The 9,447-nt window shown below is 33.2% G+C and overlaps 1 long non-coding RNA gene across 2 annotated transcripts; it reads right to left on the bottom strand.

Annotated features, from left to right (window-relative positions):
• Window positions 1-4,735: 4,735 nt before the first annotated feature.
• Window positions 4,736-9,184, bottom strand: LOC139528154 (uncharacterized). Of its 2 annotated transcripts, XR_011665535.1 has the most exons (3): window positions 8,822-9,184; window positions 6,530-6,728; window positions 4,736-5,126 (listed from the first exon to the last, which is right to left on the bottom strand). It is a non-coding gene; the product is annotated as an uncharacterized lncRNA (long non-coding RNA). The 2 variants fall into 2 exon arrangements; XR_011665534.1 differs by lacking the exon at window positions 8,822-9,184 and having other exon boundaries at window positions 6,530-8,294.
• Window positions 9,185-9,447: the final 263 nt, after the last annotated feature.

Here is a 9,447-nt window from a genome sequence, read left to right as displayed (position 1 = left end):
GTCTGATTGGGTCGTAAATTCATCGGAAGAATTTGTATTGTATCCAAAGATGAAACAGGGGCATTTGCTACCTGGAGGCACGACAGCACGTGCACCCACGTCGTTTTCACACAAAAAAGTAACATCAAAAAGAGAGAGAGAAAGAAAGAAAAGAGGGAGAGAGAAACAGAGAGACAGATGAAAAGGTTAATCGCAATCGGACAGAGTGATGCATCTATTATCTATTATGAACATGATATTTGTTAAACCTTCCGAGACTGTTTGTGTCTTCTCCATTTCGAGAGATTCCGGTATACAGCAACATCGCGTAAATGTAACGGCTGAAACGCCCAGTCAGTACTGGAAAAGTGCAATGTGTATACCATTTCTTGAATACTTGATACAAGAATTTACACGCAGATTGGTTTCTAACGAAGAGCGGTTTTCTGACCAGTATTTGATATCAACAAAGCCAAATAGGATTAATTAGGAAGCAATCAGCTTATTATTTGAGACGTATATAAATGATCACCTTAATGTTAACAATGTTGCACAAATTCGCAAGGAAGATGAACGATGGATTATAAGGTGGGATATTGCAGCAGACCCAAAGGCATCCATTCGGAACTTCTGCCAGTGCCAAAACGTGACTTATATCCAAACATTTCCATTTGTCTGATTCTAGAAACATGCCGGTGACGATAGCAACATCAGAGAGAAGTTTTAGCGTAATGAGAAGAGTAGAAAACTTGGTCCGCTCTACAATGCATACAGAAGACTTTCTACTCTGTCCTTCCTTCATGCATACACACATTGGGAAATTGATATTGAAAAAGTTATTGACGCATTTGCTGTTAAGAAGAGACATCGTTTCGGATTCTTTTGCTCATTAAATAATTTTAAATCAAGAATCAATTTTTATGGGTTAAACGATTAACAGAATTATTTGAGACAACATCAAACTTTGCTCCCAACTTGTCAGATCATTGTCTGAAATATCGACCTAATAATCTACAAAGTTGACTTAAGCACCAGCAAACATGACAAGTGTTTAACCTCGCCGAATTCTGTATGTTAGGAGCTTATAAATAAGCGGTTGTTTTTTCTTGCTGTTTATTGCGTTTATTGTTTTATACGTAAATCAGGCCATGAGGTTTTCGTTTGAATTGTTTTTACATTTTAAATTTCGGTGCCTTTTATAGCTTACTGCGCGGTATATGTTTTTCTCATTGTTGAGGGCCGTACGGTGACCTATAAATGTTAACTTTTATATCATTTGTTCTCTGGTAGAGATTTTTTTCAATCATACCACATCTTTTTAATTTTTTTTTAGCTCACCTGGCCCATAGGGCAATAATGTTCAGCAAAGTAAGATCAACAAATAAGTCAACATGACTAAAATGGTCAGTTGACCCCTTAAGGAGTTATTGCCCTTTATAGTCAATTTTTAACAATTTTCATTAATTTGGTAAATTTTGGTAAATTTTTACAAAATAATTTCCTCTATTACTAATGGGCAAAGTTCATTATAGATAGAGATAATTATAAGTAGCAAGAACGTTCAGTGAAGTAAGAACTTCAAACACATCACCATCACCAAAACACAATTTTGTCATGAATCCATCTGTGTTCTTTGTTTAATAAATATCCACATAGACCAAGGTGAGCGACACAGGCTCTTAAGAGCCTCAAGTTTTATTATTTAAAGAAATTCCTAAGCCTCGTTTGTCGAGTGACCAAAGATGTTACTTGCATGCAGTAATCACTATATCATGTCAACATTGAGGTTGTGAATTAAACCCCGCTCGTAGTAAGAGTGTTCGACTACGATCCTAAATTTCTAGGATTGCCATAGGTAGTCAGTTATCTACATGGTGATTGTAATTGCTTTCTCTATGCACTCCGGCTTATTCAAAATCGATTTTTTTGCTTATTTGAAAAAAATAAACCATACTTGCTGCACATACTGAATTATCGTTTCACTATCTCACTTTCATTCATGACTGAACAAAAAAAGTCATAATTTAATTTGTTTATCATGTATCTCATACATGTAGCTAGTGCCCCTTTAAGCAATTATATTTTAGTACATTAATCCGATTGCAATAATCAATACGAAACTATTGGATGGAGAATGGTCTCAGTGTCATGCATACCACATTTTCTTATTTACACAAGGGCATCAGGTCATGATGATGATTGTATCCTGTCACCGCTCTTTTTTAGAGGCAATATTTTGCAGGTCTGATTGCAAGTCATTTTATTTAATTACATATAACGTTTATCTTTCTATTTCCTGGTCATCTATACACATTTTTACTTATTGGTGCCGTACTACTATTTAGTTTTCTTCTACTTTTATATCGGTAAATTATATAAAAGTTGTAAAAACTATCTGGAGGGAAGGACTGGCTACTTTATTATGACCTCACGTCCCTGTGCTTATGTTTAGTAACAATTCAATTAAATCTAGCAAAATCGGTTCTTATGTTGAATTTATTGTACGTGCTCATGTTTTTAATCATCAACATAAAGATTTAGAAAAAAAAAAAACTATTAATAACATGCTCCGATACTTTTGCTATATACATTAGTTCCGTGTCAAAAAGTGATTATAGAAAATTATAGATTTAGAAAAAAACAGAACTTGAAAAATGCAGTAATTATGTGATAAGGAACTAATTTACTATACCTATATATAAGATGATGTGGTATGCATGGGTGTCATTCGGTTTATCAAGAGAAATGATCGTGAAAGAATACCTAACGCTGGTCAAGCATTGCGATTGGGCCGTGAAAGATCAGGTATCGGATCATGAATGTAATGAAATGTAAATTCTTCTTCAAAATCTGAAAAAAATCGCTGAACTTTCAAAACGCAGATCAAATCAGAAAACAAAATATTTCTGTCAAAATGATTATTGTTTCTCAACAATACTGTGCATTAAGATAAAGAAAAAATGCAGTTCTTATGAGAAAACATAAAAGGCAGCAATACATGTCTAAGGGATTCATTTAAAAAAAATCCACGTTTTTTGTACCTGTACTGGTCACATTTCAATTTATCATGATATATTTGAAACTTAATCTTTGGTGTGTCCGATAGCATATTATAGTAAAATAAAAGTATGCTCTTCCCATGAAATCCTTCATTTAAGAAGCGCTTCATTCTAAAAATGTTCGCACGTTTAACGCTTTTACAACCCTATGAAGTTACAAAAAAAAAGCTTTCCATACTTATAATTACATTTTTTTAGCTAGGATCATGCAAACACGAATTTTATCATTTTTTTTTATTCAATTCACTTGTGCACTTTATTGTGGGACCTCGTGTTATAATGGAGGATAAGTTTAATTGTGTAATGCAATTGCTTAAGGAATAACACGTGATGAACAGTTAGCCAATCAGAATAACGTATTATAATGAATGCTCCGCAGGGTGCAGCTTTATACGACCGCAGATGTCAAACCCTGAACGGTTGGGGCTAGTATGGACACAGCATTCAAACTGGATGCAGCTCTGAATTTGGATTGTGATTAAATAGTTGACACAGCATAGGTTTCTGACACAGAATAAATGTGGTCTAATGAACTTAAAATGTTTTTTTTTTTGGTTTGAGGAATTCACTATGCTGTTGAATATTAATCCTTTGATATTCGAAGAAATTTTTCTTTTTCATTTCTGAAATTTGAAATGAGAAAAATTGAACCCCACCAATTTTTTTTTCACCTCCCCCTTTCCCTTATTCCAAAAATGATCTCAATTCAAATTTCTAATGACGTTTTCAACAATAACTACTCATATAAATACATCATGAAATATAAAATGTTATACAGTCATGATTTAAGTTGATTTTACTACTATTCTGGACAAAGAAAAATAACTCCAATGCAACATTTTATATCGGCAAATTTCCAATGAAGTTCATGAAACTAAAGTTTTTGGCCAAAAAATTTCCAATGGAAATAATTTAAGAGCAGTTTAGGTGAGCTATTAAAATGAGTTTCAATTACCAACCGTACACTGCTTTTAAATTATGTTTTGTACTTAAGTAATTGTCCATTAACCTGAAACCCCCTTTTTTGCACCTTATTCCTTAACGGTTGGAGCCATAAACAGAATGAAAATTAATACCTAGTTACAATGTACAATATTTATACAATGTTAGCAATTAACACTGGACACTTTTAATTTGCAAAACACTCATTTGCAAATCCGCCGCCGCCTCAAACAAGAGCTACAATATCATGTATATAACCAAAATGTGCAGAATTACATGGGATTCAATAATTTCATTGGTTTTCTACAGTTACTTTCATATTTATTTTGCAATTTGAATTATAAAAACATGGGATTTTCAATATCCCATGGGACAGGGCAAAATCCCATGGGATTTACCATTATCCCATGGGATTTTGGTTAAATCCCATGGGATTTTTTTTTTGTCCCATGGGATTATTGTAGTCCCATGGGATATTTGTTGTCCCATGGGACAAAAAAAATCCCATGGGATTTTTATTATCCCATGGGATTTTTAATATCCCATGGGACAAATTAAAATCCTATGGGATTCTAATTGTAAATATATAGATATAAATAAACAGTAATGTGTATGTTACAATGTTTTCTATTTGGTAGTAAATTATTATAAGATGAATCTTTTTAATTGAATATCTTTTTTTCTTGGGAAATGTTAATTTAGCATATTGTTCTTTAACTGTTCAAAACTAAACTTTTAAACAATAAAGCAGATAATGTAAGTATCAATATATGTTTATTCATGAATTATAGAATACTTTCTTGAAACACAGTTATTTGCCATTTGAAATCAATAAAAACTCTATTGTTAGGCTTAACATACTAGTAGCTATTTAAGTAAATCTATTTTTTTCACAATATCCCTCAACACAAAACATTTAATAGTTTCTTATCATCCAGCATTGTTTGATGGTATAGTCCACTTTTTGGACATTCAGCACAGAACTTTGACATTATTGTGGTTTCAATATTTTTTTGAATTTAAAAGAACTTCAAATCATTGACTGAGTGATGAAAATAATAACTGATCCAACTTTTGTCTTTGAATTTATTCTGGTCTTGTTTCTATGTTTTCTCCATTTATTCTAGGTGGTGAATTTCAATCCTTCTGAAAAAGAACCAATAAAATCTAAAGTAATGGATTATACAAAATTGTTTTCATACATGTAGCAATAATATGATTTTCAATAAAAATAGCTATGCGATATGGATTTTACTGATTGTTAAAGGTTGTCCAGTGTCATCAGTTGCTAACGGCCTACATCCTTTGGTCTCTGATGGAGGGTTGTCAAATTAGCAATATACCACATCTTCCTATTCTAATACCATATAACAATCAATTAATTTATTCTTCTTTATAACATTTGGGTATTTTCCCAAGTTATATACATAATATATATATATACTGTAAATTCGGAATTAATGCGAGTTTTTTTTTTATTGCGAAAAATGCAACGGAGTTGTAAACGCAATAATTTAAACTCGCATTATGAAATATTTTATATGGATTAAACAGGATTTTTCTCAAAATCGTAAAATTTAAAATCGCATTTAAGTCTAAAATGACAGAATCGCAATAATAAATGCACGCAATAATTTATGAATTTACAGTATAAAGATCAATGTTAAAACTTTAGACAACTATAATAACATTCCATTATTCACAAGAATTTGCAATATATTATACAAAATGCAGACAACAGAAACAATATTTCTTTAAGCTTTTGAAGTTCAGACAGATTTCAATTTGTGTTTTATTTCAATGAAAAAATACCTTGAACATATTGGAAATTATAACATTGATACAAAAAAAATATGTATGTTTTATCCTTATTTTTTGTGTTGTTGGCTTGCTGTCTCATTTTAATATACATTTAAACATACATCAATAATCTTCTTCTTTATTAAAAGTAAAAATGGGATATTTTTGATTTTGATATCCCAAAACATTATAGTTCTATCACATAACTTATTACCAAGTTCAAAAACACCAATGTGTTTGATATTAATTTTAAGACATGTATAAATGTTCCAGACCATATCAGTATTCGGATCTTACTTTTATGGTCCAGAACTTACAGTCCCACCATATGTGTACAGTCAGACCATTTAAGTATACTTGTACTGTCTGGTACCAGCTCAACCAAACCTGTGTTTTTATTTTAACTGCAATTAAACTTTTTGTATTAATCTATTAAAGATTTCAGTTATGTTGATCTGTACTGTACATTTGTTTGTAATAAACTTGACCAACTTCTTAAAATTGGGCAGACTGTATGCGTACAGTCCAAATACTTGTTTGTTCTGGAACATAAACATGATTAACAAGCATTTGGCAGGATGTCGTGCTAAAATCCCATTAATATTAGTACTAAATTTTGAGTATATACATGTAAATCCACAAGTTACTTACTGAAATTCATGGTGAACACTCACCAAAAACTTACAATTTAGAGGAAAGACTGGAAAGATGAATGCACTAACACTATCAAAACAGAGCATAAAACTTACCGAAAAACAAGATGTTTTACATTTATCCAGGAGCAGGATAATTGAAAAGTTGTTTTTTTCTTTCTCTGCTGTCCATCATATAACCTTTGAATTCATTCATGCAAAATATGAAAATCTGCAAAGGTAAGACCTAGAACCTCAACTTATCCACATTTTGAATTTTGAACTGCATACTTGTCCTTTTCATCTTGCTGACAACCTAAACATAAAAAAATGATAAAAACATAATTCTAGATTGAATTTGTGTTTTTATTTTTGTTGGTACATGTACAAACAATTTTCCCAACTTTAAAACGAAAACATCATCACCAAAGAGGAGGTCATACTAACCTCCGAAATATTTAAACAAACCGAAATTATTACTTGATTAAGATCTTGTCGTAAATTAATGGCATAGATACTCTTATTTTTGAAAACTTGATGTCTATTGCATACTTATATTCCTTTGTACGAGAGTATGCATATTAAGATGGACTCCATGGACTTTAATGTAAGCATGATTAATTTTACAGTCACTGACAGTTTTTCAGCTCTATGTGTACATTTTGAGAGAATCTTGCAATACTGTATATTCTGATATTCAGAACTTATTGTGAGGTTTTTATTAATACAACTGAAAGCTGTATCTCGTTTTCATTTCTGATACATATTTATGAGCTGAAGACCAGTGCCGAATTTTTCTCACTGCATTGAAGACCCATAGGTGACCTTCGGCCGTTGTCTGCTCTTTGATTGGGTTGTTGTCTCTTTGTCAAATTCCCAGTTTCCACTTCCCATTTTATATCATGTATGCTGATTTTTCTTAAATTACAATATTCAATCATGCAATTTTGTCTATTATTGAAAATACGATAAGCAAAAATAAATGCACAAAAAATTTAACATTGTTATATATATGTAAAAGACTTTTTTTTAAATTCAAAACAGTTGCCTACACTGTTAATTTCCTTGTTTGATTTCATATTTTTAAAGCCTTTATAGCTAGCTAGATGGTATGCCGGGGCGGATCCAGCCATTTTAAAAAGGGGGGTTCCCAACCCAAGACAAAGGGGATGATCCTATATTCATTTGATTTGTTTTATTGTCTCATACAAAAATATATATGGTTTGACGGTGGGGATCAGGGATCCTGAAATTTTTTTACCTAACCACTGGATGACAGGGGATCTCAACCATTTAAAAGTTTCTCAAACATGTGGGGGTGGGGGTGAACCCCATGGACTCTCCCTATATTTCCTTTGATTTGTTTTATTGTTCTATACAAGAATATCTAAATATGGTTTAGGGGTGGGGATCTTGACCGTTTACAAGTTTTCAAACTAGAGGGGATGGGACTTCACTTTTATTTTATTTCATTATTAATTTTATTGTCCCCGACAAGAATATATATGGTTTAGGGGTGGGGATCTGGATCGTTCACAAGATAATAGCACATTCTCAAATTGAACAGAGTGGGGTAACCCCCAAAGACCTCCTTTTAATTTCATTTGATTTGTTTTATCGTCCCATTCAAGAATATATATGGTTTAGGGATGGGGATCTGGACTGTTTACAAGATAATAGCATATTCTCAAATTGAAAGGGGTGGGGATTACCTCCCATGGACTCACCCTCCCTTCTTTCTTCCCCCCGAAATACCTTTTAATAAGCCCCAATGCACAGATAGTTCACAGTATTTTCCCTTGATTTACACTAAAGAATATACACTATACAGGTGTAATTTTTTTTTTAAAAGATAATACAACTGAAGACCACCATGACCACAGTGGTGGATCAGTGGCGGATCCAGGGGGGGGGGGGGGTTCCGGGGGTGCGCACTCCCCCTTTATTTTTGCCGATCAATGCATTTGTATCGGGACATATGTTTTGCACCCCCCCTTTGCCCTGGGTTACCTGGGTTAGCACCCCCCCTTTCGAAAATTCCTGCATCCGCCCCTGTGGATCCAGAATTTTTCATAAGTGGGGCCCACCGACTGGGGGCCCTGAACTCCTGATTCCCCCTTTTTTTCCTCATTTCAATCACCCTGATATAAATTTTGTTTTATCACTTACAATAGGAATGGTTTGAATTCCCCAATAATTCTTATATACCATTAATATCAACATATTTCATTTTTGATAAATGAAAGGCAAAAGTTTTCTATGGGTAGAAATGGATAGTGGGAAGCTTTCAGATTCACACCATGCCGGTGGCTGTGTTCAAAGTGCTGGGTTTTTATGACCCTCGTTGTTTGCGGACTAACTATTTAGGCCAGTGGTGGATAATAGTGTGCGTGCATTAATCTTCTATACCTTCTTAATCAATATATTCAAATACTGACGGCAATTGTTGTAATGATGTATCAATGTCTTTTTGAAATCACCGTGCTATTTACATGTGGGATCGAGAATGCAGGGGAAGGAAACTTGTCAATTATGTTTATTTCTAAGCCAAAATAAAATGAGCCGCCGTAAAATTAACCTTGGGTAATAACAGTGCATGTAAGGCTCGTCTCGGAGGGGTGTCTTTTTTTCTGTCTTCTTTTTATGCCCCACCTACGATAGTAGAGGGGCATTATGTTTTCTGGTCTGTGCCTCCGTTCGTTCGTCCGTTCGTTCGTCCTGTTTCAGGTTAAAGTTTTTGGTCGAGGTAGTTTTTGATGAAGTTGAAGTCCAGTCAACCTGAAACTTAGTATATATGTTCCTTATGGTATGATCTTTCTAATTTTAATGTCAAATTAGAGTTCTTACCCCAATTTCACGGTCCACTGAACATAGAAAATGATAGTGCGAGTGGGGCATCCGTGTACTGGGGACACATTCTTGTTTTAGTTATATTTTTAATAACTTACACTTTTTTCCATTATTCTCTTTCTTTCACTATTCTTTATTCCTTTTTTTTTCTTTGTCCTTTGTTCTCTATTCTGTTAATTCACATC

The sequence above is a fragment of the Mytilus edulis genome, chromosome 6, assembly GCF_963676685.1.
Source record: "Mytilus edulis chromosome 6, xbMytEdul2.2, whole genome shotgun sequence".
In the NCBI taxonomy this organism is placed as follows: Eukaryota; Metazoa; Mollusca; class Bivalvia; order Mytilida; family Mytilidae; genus Mytilus; species Mytilus edulis.
This window is presented reverse-complemented; position numbering and strand designations above follow the sequence as displayed.